We start from the raw sequence: 15,550 nt of genomic DNA, 5'->3' as shown, positions 1-15,550 counted from the left end.
GGGTAAACTGAGTCCTTTCCCTACTTCGTATCAGTTGCAAAGAAAGAACACACAAATTGGGGGGTGGGGTGGGGGAAGGCAAGCAGGATTTATTCTTTGGCCAGAGAAGGAGAAGGAATGACCTCTTGCTCCAGAGACACCTCCTCCCCAAGTTGTGGGTAGCTGGGGAATTTTAAGGAGTTAGATATGGGGCGGGGAGGTTTGTATGTTTGTGTAGGGAGGAACTTTAGATGTGCAGGTGCAAATCATAAACATGTCTCTTCACAGGATGCATGTTTAGAAAATGGCAATTTTCTACAAAGATTAGCCAGGTGTGGTGCCTCACACCTGTAATCCCAGCTACTCGGGAGGCTGAGACAGGAGAATCACTTGAACCCAGGAGGTGGAGGTTGGAGTGAGCCAAGATTGTACCACTGCACTCCAGCCTGGGTGACAAAGCAAGACTCCGTCTCAAAAAAGGAAAAAAAAATAGTAATTTTCTTCTATGGGTGGGAATTTTAGTATTATAATGATATATTAATGGTCTAAAGATAACAAGGAGTCCCTGATTCTGGGTTGCTCTGGTTTCCAGCAGGCTTTACCTTCCTCTGATAATTGGCAAAAGGTTCTGAAGCTCCGAGGCCATCTGGAGTCCTCGTAAACTAGCATACCTACAGGTAAAGAGACTGAAAGAAACTGTTTAAGAAACGAAATGGAGCTTTTGCAGCTATCTACTGCTTAAGAAAATAATGAGTGTTCAGCTGGTTTGCTCTCTCAGCTATTTCTCCAGGACTGCCCCAGCAGCAGAGTCTCCAAAAGTAAGCAAAATCAGCTACACAAAATGGGACATGCAAGTTACCAATCTGATTGTGTTGCACACATTTTGCATGAAAGGTAGAAAATGCAAACAAAGATAACTGGACGCTCTTTGAAGTTACTCAACTGATGATGACACCTCACTCTCTTCTCTACGTGGCTGATGTTCCATTTTTCCTCCCACAGACGCTGTGAGCATGTCAGTACCAGTGGGGCTTTCCAGCCATGATACAAGGCTTTCCTTCTCTGTCAGGTGTACAGAGCCATGTACCACCATGGAACCAATGTTCCAGCCATGGTTCACTGTGTGGTTTCTTTCTTCATTACTGGCACGACTAAAACGACATGTCAAAGCAATATTTTTTCCTCTTTATTTCTCCGGGGTAATTTCTCAGTGAATGTGCCTTTTTTATTTCTTTTTCCTTTTTTTTGAGATGGAATCTCACTCTGTCGCCCAGACTGGAGTGTAATGGCGTGATCTCTACTCACTGCAACCACCGCCTCCCAGGTTCAAGCGATTCTCCTGCCTCAGCCTCCCGAGTAGCTGGGATTACAGGCGCGTGCCACCACGCCGAGCTAACTTTTTTGTATTTTTAGTAGGGACGAGGTTTCACCATGTTGGCCAGGCTGATCTTGAACTCCTGACTTTGTGATTCGCCCGCCTTGGCCTCCCAAAGTGCTAGGATTACAGGCGTGAGCCACTGCACCCTGCTGAATGTAATTTTTTTTTTTAAACTCTCTCTTACTTCCTTCTCATCACCTAATTCAGAATTCCTATAATAGTTGGTCAAGAGTCTATTGCCTAGGGATGTCAGAGGGTTAGCAGAAACCCCAGTGCCTTGGTATCCACAAATGTTTTTCTTTTAGTTATGCTAAACTGGTGCTGCCTAATAGGGCAGCCACTCATACCTACTTCAATTTAAATTAATTAAAATGATGTAAAATTTAAAATTCACGTTTTCAGCTGTACAAGCCATATTTTGATAGCCACATGTAGCTAGTGGCTACCATATTGAACAGCAAAGATATACAGAACTTGCCCAGCAGTATAGAAAGCTCAATTGGACAGTGCTATAACAGTTGCGGGTAAGCAAGGAAGGTAAGGATAGTCCCAATCAGATAGATGGCATCTATTTTGTGTGAAGCCTTGTGTGGTGGCTCATACCTGTAGTCCCAGCTACTTGGGAAGCTGAGGTAGGAGGATCACTTGAGGTCAAGAGTTTGAGACCAGCCTGGGCAACATAACGAAATGAAAATAAAAAAAATATTTTCTGTGTGAAATAGGAGGCAGAGTAGTCCCAGCTACTTGGGAGGCTAAGGAGGGAGAATCACCTGAGCCCAGGAGGTCAAGGCTGCAGTGAGCCATGATTGCACCACTGCACCCCAGTCTGGGCAACACAGCAAGACCCTGAAAAAAAAAAGAAAGAAAGAAGGGAAAGACAGAGAGAAAAAGAAATAGGAGGCAGAGTTGCCTGAGAGTGAGAGGGAAGGCAGGTGGGTGGGATGGTGGGATGAGTATAGAGAAGATTCAAAGGAAGGAAGGAAGGAGGGAGGGAGGGAGGAATGAAAGACAGAGAGAGAGAGAGAGAAAGAAGAAAGAAAGAGAGAGAGAAAGAAAGAAAGAGAGAGAGAAAGAAAGAGAGAGAAGGAGGAAGGGAGGGAGGGAGGGAGGGAGGGAGGGGAGGCAGAGGTGCCTGAGAGTGAGAGGGAAGGCAGGCAGGTGGGAGGTGGGGTGAGTGTAGAGAAGATTCAAAACAGTTGCTATGGTGAATGGGGAGGAGAGAGCCAACAGGGAAAACAGGAATTCTGGGGTAGTGGTGAGAATTAGAGACCATGAATTTGTTATTGCCAACAGGCTAGGTGACTGAGATTATGGTAGGGGCCTGGGGCCTTCCCACCAACAGGAACCGCCTCCCACCTCCACACTCAGCAACCACCAGGACTTGCCAACTGGTTCACATAGTTTTAAGATGTGTCATCATTGGTATCTACTATGTTTGTTATGGTGTCGACATGTTTTACTGGGACAGTAACTAGTCAGGCCCAAGATACAGGAGCAAAAGGCTGATTCTATTGCTCTGCCCATAGGTCACCCTTCCCTGGGGCTTGCACCCCTGCCAGGCCACAACACGGGGCAGGAAGCTTCTCTTTGTCCCCTAACTCAACTCAGCCACTGGGAATGACTTGGTTCATTCAACTTAATCTGGGTATAACTACCCTACCTTCTTATGAATGCTAGATTTCTTTTAACTTCAAGATCTCCCCTCTGTTCCCCTCTACCCAAGCCAAATACCCATGCTATCCTCGGGAACTTTAAAAAATACCAATTTCCTAGTCAAGACAGCTGGCCACTTCATATAACAACGCAGGTCTCCTGCAACCCTAAACAAAGGCTGGAGATGGATGGGGAGAGGCTCTCCTAATGGTGGATGGGTAGAGAGACGTCTGAGGTTTCTGGAGGACTGAGGACCTATTGTTTTCTCCACCAGTCTAAGCAGAACAGGTGAAAAAACAGAATGGAAGGAAATTTACATTGATCCAGGACTGGGCTTTTGCTGCAAGTTGCAAATTATGTTATTTAGGGTGCTTTTGTCTGAAAGTAGCAGAATGCCTGACTCAAGCTGGCTTAAATATGAAATAAATTATTATTTCATGTATTAGGATATCCTGGGGGAACATACTTCAGATGGGGTTGATTTAGTGGTTTGACAACATCATCAAGGATCTGGGTTCTGCCTGTCTCTCTGCCCTGCCACCCTTGTTGTTGGGTTCATCCTCAGAAGGAAAGATCATCAATTCTTTTTTCTCTTTCATGGGAAAATCTTTCCCAGAGTCCTCTTTACCCCACCTCACTCTACCCTCTAGAACTAGAAGTGAGTCACATGACTGTTCCTCTCCTGATAAGAGACAGGGAATGACCATGACCAACTTGGACCAACCGTCTGGGTTGGAATGGATGTCGGGGAGTCGTTCACAACATCCATGACTGGGTATAGCAAAGATCATGGAATCTAGGCTGGACTAGAAAGGAATTGGAGGAAGGAGGGTCCTGAGAGGGAGAAAGTGGAAGGGCCAAGGGATTCTGGAGTTCAAAGAACTGCTAAGCTGGAATGATCAAAAGAACAGAAGGTACAAGTCTGTGATCCGAGAAATGTTGAGACTTTAGAGGAAGATTCGTTCCAGGAGAAACCGAGGGCCAGTACATGGTCCAGGGAGATGGTGGCTAAAGTAGAGTGGAGGTGAAGGTCATTGGAATAAGAAGGGACAGGAGCTGAGGGGCCAGGAGTTCGGCCAGGTCCTGGGTCATTAAAGTCACCAATATGGCAGTAAGAACTGGGGCGAGAAGGATAAGCCAGTTGCCAAAGCCCTCTGAGAATAACAGTTGATTGATTGATTGATGAGTAGGCATGAATAAAGGTTGATTGAGTAGGCATCATCAATGAGAAGGCACAGAAGGTGGTACAGCCAGATGTCAGGAGCCTCAGTGCTTACTCAAGATGGAGGACTATGGATCTGGAAATAGAGGTGTGGAGCATAGAGGACACCATAGGGGTGGCAGACGGACCACCATCCCCTGGGAAGGGCTTCAAGGACTGTCAGGGAAGAGCCCGGTCTTACTCAGGGCAGGAAGTAGAAGGAACTTTGTATGCAGAGGTCAGGACCTTAAAAATAAAGAGCACGCTCCACTCTTCCCTTTCTCCATCTCACAGGCTGGAATGAGAATCTGTAGGTGAGCCACCATTTACCCAGAGTTTGGGTTATATCCCTACCCGGTAATTGGTAATAGAAGCGTGCTTGAAAAATCCTTCCCACGTGTCCGTTAATCCTTAGAGCTCGTCAGTATCAGGGGTGTAGCAGACACTCCTAGTTGCCCATTCAAAATCCATTTTAGGTAGGGCACAGTGCCTAATGCCTGTAATCCTAGCACTTTGGGAGGCTGAGGCAGGAGGGTCCCTTGGGCCCAGGAGTTCGAGACCAGCCTGGGCAACATAGCGAGACCCCTTTTCTCTATAAAAAAATAGAAAAAATAACCAGGTGTGGTGGGCATGCACCTATAGTCCCAGTTACTCTGGAAGTTGGGTGGTGGCTGCAGGGGATCATTTGAGCCCAGGAGGTCAAGGTGAGCCGTGATCATGCTACTGCACTCCAGCCTTGAGTGCTGAGTGAGACCCTGTCTCAATAAATAAATAAATAAATAAATAAATAAATAAATAAATAATCCATTCTATTTTCCTTATTAACAGAATCCCCAATTTTGTTCAGGTTTGAAACCCTAGAGAAAGCCAACTTCATCCCCAATTCAGGAGTATCACGTTAGTCTCATTCTGCTTGTGGGTGACTGGTGTAGGAATGGATATGAAAATGAGTATATGGCTACGAAACGTGAGAGGAAACTTGTTGGGGGGCTTCTAAAGAAAGATGTAGGGACTGGGCACGGTGGCTCACACTTGTAATCTCAGCACTTTGGGAGGCTGAGACGGGAGGATTGCTTCAGATCAGGAGTTCAAGACCAGCCTGGGCAACATAGTGAAGCCCGCCTACAAAAATGCTAAAAATTGGCCAGGCATGGGTGGTGCACACTTACAGTCCCAGCTACTTGGGAGCCTGATGTGGGAGGGTCACTTGAGCACATGAGTCAAGGTTGCGCATTGCTGCACTCCAGCCTGGGTAACAGAGTGAGAGCCCATCAAGGAAGGAAGGAGGGAGGGCAGGAGGGAGGGACAGAGGAAACGAAGGAAAGTAGGAAAGAAGCCAGGAAGGAAGGAAGGAGGGAAGGAAAGAAGGAAGGAGTCACTCCTAAGAAACAGACACAAGAAGAGATGGCCTTTCTGAAATGACATGCTCTGGGTGGTAGAGCAGAATGATGGAAAGAACTTGGTTTGAACCGCTGAGTTAACTAACCCAGGAGCCACCCTACCTTGGGACTTCTCTCTCTGTCTCTCTCTGAAATATTGTTTAAGTCATTTTAACTGGGCTTTCATTTACTCATAGCCAAAGAATTCTGTGATGATCAGAAGACTGACTACAGCATCCCTGCAGTACAGAGCCAGGCAAACATCCGCCTGCTGGAGGCACCTGCCTGGGTGCTGGGATCAGTCTCAAATCTAGCACACAATGGGCCACCCACGCTGGCATCTTTCCTATGGTGTCCTTGCCCTGGCACCTCCTGGTCATCGATATGTCCTGGAATAAGGTACTGGAATGTAGCTCAGGTGTCTACTGCCTTATAGAACCAAAGCCTCAATTCCCTTCCATTTTCTCATTCCCCTTGAGAGTTCTGGAAGCTTCTCCTTTAGTCCAACTAACACAGAAGAGATGCTCTCATTCAAATAATGGATGGGTTGACTGCCTCTCACTAGTCCGCCCTTCCTTCCTTCCTTCCTTCCTTCCTTCCTTCCTTCCTTCCTTCCTTCCTTCCTTCCTCCTTCCTATCTCTCGCTCTCTTTCTTTTTTGAGACAAGATCTTGCTTTGTCATTCGGGTTAGAGTGCAGTGGCACCATCATAGCTCACTGCAGCCTCGACCTCCAGAGCTCAAGCGATCCTCCCACCTCAGCCTCCCAGTAGCTGGAACTACAGGTGTGCATCACCACACTGGGCTAATTTTTGTATTTTTTGGAGAGATAGGGTTTCGTCATGTTGCTGGGCTCAAGAAATCTGCTGCCTCGACCTCCCAAAGTGCTGGGATTATAGGCGGGAGCCACTGCACCTGGCCCAGAATTTCATTTCTTTTAAAGGCTGAACAATAAGTCTGTTGTACAGATATTCCACATTTTGTTTATCTATTAATCCGTTGATGAACATTTAGTTTCTTTCCACTTTTTTGGCTACTGTGGATAATGCTGGTATAAACATGGTTCTACAAATTCCTGTTCATGTTCCTGCCTTCAGTTCTTTGGGGGGATATAGCCTGTAGTAGAATTGCTGAATCATGTGATAATTCTGTATTTAAGCTTTTGAGGAAACAAGTTTTGTTTTTTCTTTTTTATTCTTTTAACACAAAGAGCATTTCTTCTGTGTTTTTATGTAATCTACCAGGATAGCCACATGTGCCTGATAGCATCTCCTTTTAAACCCAAAAGCTGAATACATCACCCTTGGAAGGGGAAATACCTTCCTTGTATCAGTGAGTCACTGCCTCTCTCGCTAAAGCAGAAATAAAAATTATTAATTTAATTCCAGCTGGGCACAGTGGCTCATGCCTGTGATCCCAGCATTTTGGGAGGCCAAGGCAGGCGGATCATCTGAGGTCAGGGGTTCGAGACCGGCTTGGCCAACATGGTGAAATCCCGTCTCTACTAAAAATAAAAAATTAACTGGGCATGGTGGTAGGCACCTGTAGTCCCGGCTACTCAGGAGGCTGAGGCAGGGGAATCACTTGAACTTAGGAGGTGGAGGTTGCAGTGAGCCGAGATCACACCACTGCATTCCAGCCTAGGCAATGAGTGAGACTCCGTCTTAAAAAAATAAAAATAAAAATAAAAATGTAATTCCAACAGTGCATTTTGCTACAGAGGATAGAGAGGGGAAGCAGAATAAAGTTATGCTGAATAGTTGGACATTTAGGACATGAGACAAAAAACAGAAGCAGAGGGGCTGAGAGAAGGAAGAGAGGAGCTGAGTTACAGGGCTGTGGTGTGAAGACCACCAGCCCCAAGACTCCCTCAAGTGATCCTCAATAGAGAGTTCCTCCCTAGTCCTGGACTCCAGGAGGCCTGACTCGTTTACAACATGTCTTCCTGTTTTCTATGAGATCTCGTCTTCCATATTTCTCTCTGAGCATCTGCATAAGAAGCCCCAAGTGTGTAACTGTTCAAACGAATGCAACTAAAACACAGTCTCATTCCCTTGGTCCCCACCAAACTGACAGCACCTTCATGTCAATGACATTGACTCACTTGGGCCCATTCTGTTGAGCCAGTGACATGGCACTCATCAGAGTAGTCGTCTCAGTCCAGCTAAAGAGCTCCAAGCCAAATGGAGAAGCCAGTGGAATGGGTAGGAACTGGGATTGTCACCATGCTGGGGAATGGAGATGGTGACATGGGATAAAGCAGGTACGCAAGCAGGATGTGAGGGCCAGAGCCGAGGGGTCTGCAGGTCAGGAGGATGAGCTCAGGATCGCTGGCGGCCCTAAGAAGAAGGCATAGGGAGGGCACCTTGGCTCTGCCCACCTGCAGGAAGAGAAGAGGGGATGGCGATAGAGTCCATGATTGAAGATCTCTGTACTTCTCCCTGCCCATGGCATAGCTCTTACCAAAACTCCCTCTTTTCACTGGCCTTTTTATCCAGTCAAACCAAATTTCACTTGGCTCCACTCTCTCTCTGTCTCTTGCTTTTTTTCGTACCCACCCCCATTTCTCTTATGCCTGGAACAGTCTCCCACTTAGCATCTGCCTGTCCAGCTCTTTGCCTTCCTTTACAACTCCACCTACCACTTAATTTCTCTAAGTGGCTAATTAACTGAAAGTTGAATAATTATACCTCTTTCCCCAAAACACATCTCTGAAATCCCACATGCCCCTGGGGTTGTGATCCATGAAGAAAGGTCTCTGACTACCTAATTTTCATTAAGGAAATTCAATGAGATGACTAATTACAAGCACCATGCCTGGTATCTAATACTGTTCAGTGAACTGCAGCTATTAATTAATAATGATATATTATTAATAATAAAATAATAATAGGATATAAGCTCTTAGAAGACAAGGACAGTGGCTACTCTATGCCAAGGTTCAATAATCCAATATTCCACTTTTTTTTTTTTTTTTTGAGACAGAATCTCGCTCTGTCACTCAGGCTGGAGTGCAATGGCACGATTTCGGCTCACTGCAACCTCCACCTCCTGGGTTCAAGCAATTCTCTGCCTCAGCCTCCCGAGTAGCTGAGATTACAGGCGCCTGCCACCATGCCCAGCTAATTTTTGTATTTTTAGTAAAGACAGGGTTTCACCATCTTGTTCAGGCTGGTCTTAAACTCCTGACCTTGTGATCCACCCGCCTCAGCCTCCTGAAGTGCTGGGATTATAGGCATGAACCACCTCGTCTGGCCTCAAATACTTAATTGTAGCAGAGATTGATAGATTTTTCTGCCATGCCCAACTTCCCCCTCTAGCTCAATTTGAAATCACAGACTTTCATATCCATAGATGTGGCTTCTTGGACCAGGGTGAACATCTGCCCAGGAGAGCCAGACTATTGGCTGGTCAGTGGCCAATTGGGACCACTCTATTGAGAATATGAACCATGTGCAGTGGCTCATGCTTGTAATCTCAGCAATTTGGGAGGCCGAGGCAGGAGGATCACTTGAGGCCAGGAGTTCAAGACCACCCTGGGCAACATAGTGAGACCTTGTCTCTACAAAAAAAATTTTTTTTAATTAGTCAGGCATGGTGGTGTATGCTTGTAGCCCAGCTACTTGGGAGCCTGAGGTGGGAGGATTGCTTGAGCCAAGAGTTTATTCGTAGAGATGAGGTTTCACTATGTTGCCCAGGCTGGTCTCAAACTCCTGGGCTCAAGCAATCCTCCCACCTCGGCCTCCCAGAGTGGTAAGATTACAAGCATGAGCCACCAGACTCAACCCCAGCTCTGCCATCTCTATGGTGTTACCTTCATCAGCATGATCCAAAATGGTTCCCACCAGAACTGAATTCTAAAAAGACTGGAAGCACTTTGGGAGGCTGAGGCAGGTGGATCACCTGAGGTCAGGAGTTCGAGACCAGGCTGGCCAACATGGTGAAACCTCGTCTTTACTAAAAATACAAAAAATGAGCCTGGCATGGTGGCACGTGCCTATAATCCCAGCTACTTGGGAAGCTGAAGCAGGAGAATTGCTTGAACCCAGGAGGTGGAGGTTGCAATGAGCCGAGATTACACTGCTATACCCCAGCCCGGGTGACAGAGCGAGACTCCGTTTCAAAAAAAATAAAAAAATAAAAAATAAAAAGCCTGGAAGAAAGAGGAAAGGAGAAAGAGAGGGCATGCTCCTCTCTTGAAGGATGTGATCTGTCACTGCCACTTGCAGGTCACTGGCCAGAGTGTAGTCACATGGTCACATCTACCTGGAGTAGAAGGTAGGAAATGCTGTCCTTATTCTGCTGACCATGTTCCCCACCGAAAATCAGGGATCCAGACATTGAAGACAACCAAGAATTCCTGCCACCAGGACCCATGAAGCAGTCCTCTGAGCTGGGGCTGAATGAGTCCTACACATGGAAGGAAACCTTTGGGTTTCCAGGGGATCTGGGCAGCTCTGAGGCATATAACATAGCCCAGCCAGGAAAAAGCTCCCAAAAGAGAATTTATTTGTCCAGGAATGTACAGGCAAAAAATCACCATTCTGTGTTTTTCCACGGGGTAGAGGCCCGACCAACCTCATGAGGTTTGTTCCGTCCAGCTTGGCACTGACAGAGGCTGGTGGGGGCTGGGGGAGGGTCTGAAAATCCAGGGTCTCGGGTATGAACTGTTGCTCTGATCAACTGCTAGGCTGTGTCCTGTGGGAATGTGCTGGGTTCCTACATGACCCAGAGGTCACTGATTTCACAAGATCTGCAAACAATCCAATAGTCAAATATTTAACTATAGCAGAGATTGATAGATTTTTCTGCCATGCCCTATATCCCCCTCTAGCTCAACCTGAAATCAACAGACCTTCATGTCCACAGCTGTGCCTTATTGGACCATTCCCTGATCCACCAGCTGAAAGAGAGTCATGCTGTCCTCTGAGGCTCCACCATACCTGGAATAGACATCTCTTGGTAGGACCATGCTTCTTGTGTTCTCAGTTGATATGGCTCAGGTTGAGCTGTCCCCTTCCACAAGTCCCGGGGGGGGGGTCCAGGATCTAGTCTTAGACAATGAAAACACAATTTTTCCCTGGCTACTGTGCTTTGCTCAAGAGCAGGCACATGATTCAGGTTGGTCTGAGACAAATCTTGGAATTTTGGCTAAAATCATTGAAAAAGTGGTGCTCTTTGAGTTGGAGTTGCTAAGCTGGCAGGATATAAGCCTAAAGCTCTTGGTGGCCATCATGCCAGCAGGGAGTTAAGTTGACTCAGAGAAAAACAGAGGGCAATGATGGAGGGATTTCTGATGACATCATTTGAACACCCTGATCAAGCCATACCTGAAACCTCACTAGATTTAGGAGCCAATAACCTCCCTTTATTGCCTAAGCCAATTGGAGCAGGCACATGTATCACTTTTGACCAAGAGTCTTAGCTAAACTAGCATCTCTGTGTCCCTTCATAACGTGGCTTCTCACTTTGCATCTGATGTTGCAATTATTCCTGAGCATGTTTAATGCATCCTCCTTGGCTACGAGAATATTTTTTTCTTTTTTTTTTTTAGATGGAGTCTCTCTCTTATCCAGGCTGGAGTGCAGCAGTGCGATCTCAGCTCACTGCAACCTCCACCTGCTGGATGCAAGTGATTCTCCTGCGTCGGCCTCCTGAGTAGCTGGGACTACAGGTGCGTGTCACCACGCCTGGCTAATTTTTATATTTTTAGTAGAGACAGGGTTTCACCATGTTGGTCAGGCAGGTCTTGAACTCCTGACCTCAAGTGATCTGCCCTCCTCAGCCTCCCAAAGTGCTGGGATCACAGGCATGAGCCACTGTGCCCAGCCGGCTATGAGATCTTGAAACCAGAATTCCTCCTAGGTGCCAGGCACAACTCAGGTGTTTGGGGAATGCTTGGTGAATGAGTGGCTGGATCGATGGATGGAAGGACTAATGGATGGAAATAATTAAGATGATACACGTCCCTCCAGAACATCAAGCCTCCAATTGCAGCCTATGCTTCTCCAGGCCTTTCTCAGAATCCTTGCCCCATTCTTGTGTTCATTCACTGAGGTAATAAATGCTTATTGGTCACTACAGTGTGTGAGGCTCTGTGCCAGGGAGTGTGGCTCAGTGGATTCCTCAGCCTAGGCACTGCGGACACTTTTGTTTTTTGTTTTTGTTGTTATTGTTTTTGAGACAGGGTTTCACTCTATGGCCCAGCTGGAGTGCGGCGGCACAATCACAGCTCACTGCAGCCTCAACCTCCTGGGCTGAAGCAATCCTCCCGCCTCAGCCTCTCAGGTAGCTGTGACTACAGGTGCACGCCACCATGCCTGGCTAATTTTTTTGTAGAGATAGGGTCTTCCTATATTGCTTAATCTGGTCTCTTAATCTTAATCTTAATCTGGTGGCACCCGGGCTCTGGAGTCATATGGACCTGGATTTGAACCCCAGCTCTGCCCCTTCATCTTGGTGTCACCCTGGACAACTTGCTTAGCATCTCTGGACCTTGATTTCTTCATCTGTAAAATGAACATTAGTGGTCTTTTGCCCATATTGTTGTTGCGAAAATAACCAAGATAAAGTGACCCCTTACTATGTGCTGTTTACAAATGTTAGCTGTAATTATGCTTTTGCTTTCCAGTTTAACTAGCCAGGTAGGTAGGTAAGTAGGGGTAGAGAGAGAGGGAGAGAAGGAGGTAACGGCAAAAATAAAAGCATTTTTTTCTCTGATAATTTCAGGAAAATATACTTGTCTAGACCAGTGGTTCTCAACTAGGGGTGGCTATGTGCCCCAAGGACGTTTGGCAATGTCTGGAGACATCTTAGTTGTCATGACTGAGGGAGTGCTACTGGCATCTGCAGCCAGGGATGCTGCTAATATATAGGACAACCCGTGTGACAAAGAAATATCTGGTTCCAATGTGCACAGTAGCCAGGCATGGTGGCTCACATCTGTAATCCCAGCACTTTAGGAGGCTGAGGCAGGAGGGTAGCTTGAGCTCAGGAGTTCAAGACTAGATTAAGTAATATAGGGAGACCCTATCTCTACAAAAAATACAAAAAAATTAGCCAGGCATGGTGGCGTGTGCCTATAGTCGCAGCTACTTGAGAGGCTGAGGCGGGAGGATTGCTTCAGCCCAGGAGGCTGAGGCTGCAGTGAGCTATGATTGTGCTGCTGCACTCCAGCCTGGGCCATAGAGTGAAACCCTGTCTCAAAAACAGTAACAACAAAAACAAAAAACAAAAGTGTCCGCAGTGCCTAGGCTGAGGAATCCTGGTCTATAACGCATTGACATCTCTGATATTAAGGACCACAGTGCAAGGTACAGTGTCTGGCACATAGTAGGTGCTCAATGAATGTTTGACAACCACATGAATGAATGAATCAATCAATCATTGAATGAATCATCGAATGAATGAATGATTACATAGTTCATGTGTCATTTGGCTGAGTGCCTGGGACAGGGCTGCATCTGAGCAACTGTTCATTAAATAGGTATGGACAGGTTCCCTCTGAAGCAGCTGGGGAGTGGGGTCCTGGCGGGGCAACACCCAGTCTCACAGCTGTGGTTCCAGGTCATGATAAATTGCTGTGGGAAGCCACAGGGCAGACAGCTCATCAAACATTGTGATGGATTCATTGTCTTCTCTGGTGGCCCCCTTTATCTCAAACTCTCAGCAGAGAAGGGTTGAAAGGGGCTGAGCTGAGTGAGGGCCTGTGGATGCTGCTCTTCAGGAAAAGGAGGGAAAATGAGCCCAGACAGGATCATTGTTAACCGGCTCCAAGGTCAAGAGCCCGTTAGAACGTTAGAATTAGAGATAGGGGCAGGGATGGCAGCAGAACTCTCTTCATCACCACACCCTATCTAATTCATTTATTCAACAAATATTTATTGAGTACCAGAGACTTTTGGGCTATGTGAGTTAACAAAACAGATGAAATCCTTACCCTGTTGGAATTTGTATTTTAAAGAAGCAGGATGAACAATGGACACATAGGTCGGACATACCATATGTGAGGGGCCCTGTGCATTAGGAGAAAAATCAGGTAGGGAGGGAAGATAAGGCATGTTTGGGGTTGAGTTTTTCCATTGAGGTGAAATTCACATAACATGAAATTAATCATTTAAAAGTGAACAATTGGCCGGCGCAGTGCCTCAGGCCTGTAATCCCAGCACTTTGGGAGGCTGAGGCAGGAGGATTGCTTGATCCCAGGAGTTAGAGACCAATCTGGGCAACATGACAAGACACCATCTCTACTTTTTTTAAGTGAACAATTGAGCGGCATTTAATTGATTCACAATGTTATGTAACCACTATTTCTGTCTAGTTCCAGAACATTCTCATCACCCCAAAAGAAAACCCCATACCCATTCAGCCATTCCCCCTTCCTCCAGCCCGTGGTAACCATTGCTTTTCTTTCTCTGTATGGATTTGTCTGTTTTTGGATATTTCACATAAATGGCATCATACACTATGTGGCCTTTTGTGACTAGCTCCTTTCACAAGAATCTTACCTTGTTTTCAAGGTTCATTCATGTGGTAGCATGTGCCTTTCATTCTTTTTTATGGCTGAGTAAAATTGAATTACATGGATAGACCACATTTTGTTAATCCATTCGTCTGTTTAGGGACATCTGGGTTGCCTCCATCTTTGGCTATAGTGAATAGTGCTGCTGTGAACATTTAGGTTACAAGTATCTGTTTGAGGCCAGGCATGGTGGCTCACGCCAGCAGTCCTAGCACTTTGGGAGGCCGAGGCGGGTGGATCACTCGAGATCAGGAGTTCGAGACCAGCCTGGCCAACACGGTGAAACCCCATCCCTACTAAAAATAGAAAATAAAAATAAAAATGGTATCTGCTTGAGTCCCCATTTTCAATTCTTTGGGGTAAAAACCTAAAAGTGGAACTGCTGGGTATATGATAATTCTATGTTTAACTTTTTTAGGAATGGCCAGTTTTCCACAGCAGCAGCACCATTTTACACTCCTATCAGTAATATACAAAGGTTCCAATTTCTTCATCTCCTCACCAATACTTGTTATTTTCCATTTTTAAAATAACAGTCATCCTAGGGATAGGAAGTCGAGTGTCCTGTGGTTTTGATCTGTGTTTCTCTAATGCACATCATCACGTGGTGAGCATCTTTTCATGTGCCCATTGGCCATGTGTATATATCTTCTTACACAGTCCTTTGCTCACTTTTGACTTTGGTCATTTGTCTTTTTGTTACTGAGTTAAAAGCATGGAGTTAACTTATTTTTATTTATTTATTTTTTATTTTTTTTGAGACAGAGTCTCACTCTGTCGCCCAGGCTGGAGTGCAGTGGCGCAATCTCAGCTCACTGCAACCTCTGCCTCCCAGGTTCAAGTGATTCTCCTGCCTCAGCCTCCTGAGTAGCTAGGACTACAGGTGCGTGCCACCATGCCCGGCTAATTTTTGTATTTTTAAGTAGAGACGAGGTTTCACCATATTGGCTAGGCTGATCTTGAACTCCTGACCTTGTGATCCTCCTCCCTCAGCCTCCCAAAGTGCTGGGATTACAGTCGTGAGCCACCACGCCTGGCCTTTATTTTTATTTTTTGTGACAAGGTCTCACTCTGTCACCCAGGCTGGAGTGCAGTGGTGCAATTACAGCTCACTGCAACCTCAACCTCCTTGGCTCAAGCGATCCTGCCACGTGAGCCTCTTGTGTAGCTGGGACCACAGGCACGCATTACCACACCAGGCTAATTTTTGTATTTTCTACAGAGACTGGGTTTCACCATGTTGCCCAGGCTGGTCTTGAACTCCTGGTCTCAAGTGGTTCTCCTGCCTCAGCCTCCCAAAGTGCTAGGATTACAAGTGTTAGCCATGACGCCCAGCCTGAACCTTTAAATAGGGTGATCAGAAAAGACCTCCCTAAGATGATGACTTTTTTTTTTTTTCCAAGATGGAGTCTCGCTCTGTTGCTCAGGCTGGAGTGCAGTG

General features: G+C 46.3%; 1 long non-coding RNA gene across 1 annotated transcript; it reads left to right on the top strand.

Annotated features, from left to right (window-relative positions):
• Window positions 1-571: 571 nt before the first annotated feature.
• LOC129460158 (uncharacterized) lies at window positions 572-10,552 on the top strand. The gene is made up of 3 exons (XR_008650181.2): window positions 572-656; window positions 5,788-5,989; window positions 10,423-10,552. It is a non-coding gene; the product is annotated as an uncharacterized lncRNA (long non-coding RNA).
• The last annotated feature ends 4,998 nt before the right edge of the window (window positions 10,553-15,550 follow it).

Source organism: Symphalangus syndactylus, chromosome 13 (assembly GCF_028878055.3).
Source record: "Symphalangus syndactylus isolate Jambi chromosome 13, NHGRI_mSymSyn1-v2.1_pri, whole genome shotgun sequence".
Taxonomy (NCBI): domain Eukaryota; kingdom Metazoa; phylum Chordata; class Mammalia; order Primates; family Hylobatidae; genus Symphalangus; species Symphalangus syndactylus.
The sequence above is the reverse complement of the archived record's forward strand: the minus strand, read 5'-3'. Positions and strand labels throughout refer to the sequence as shown.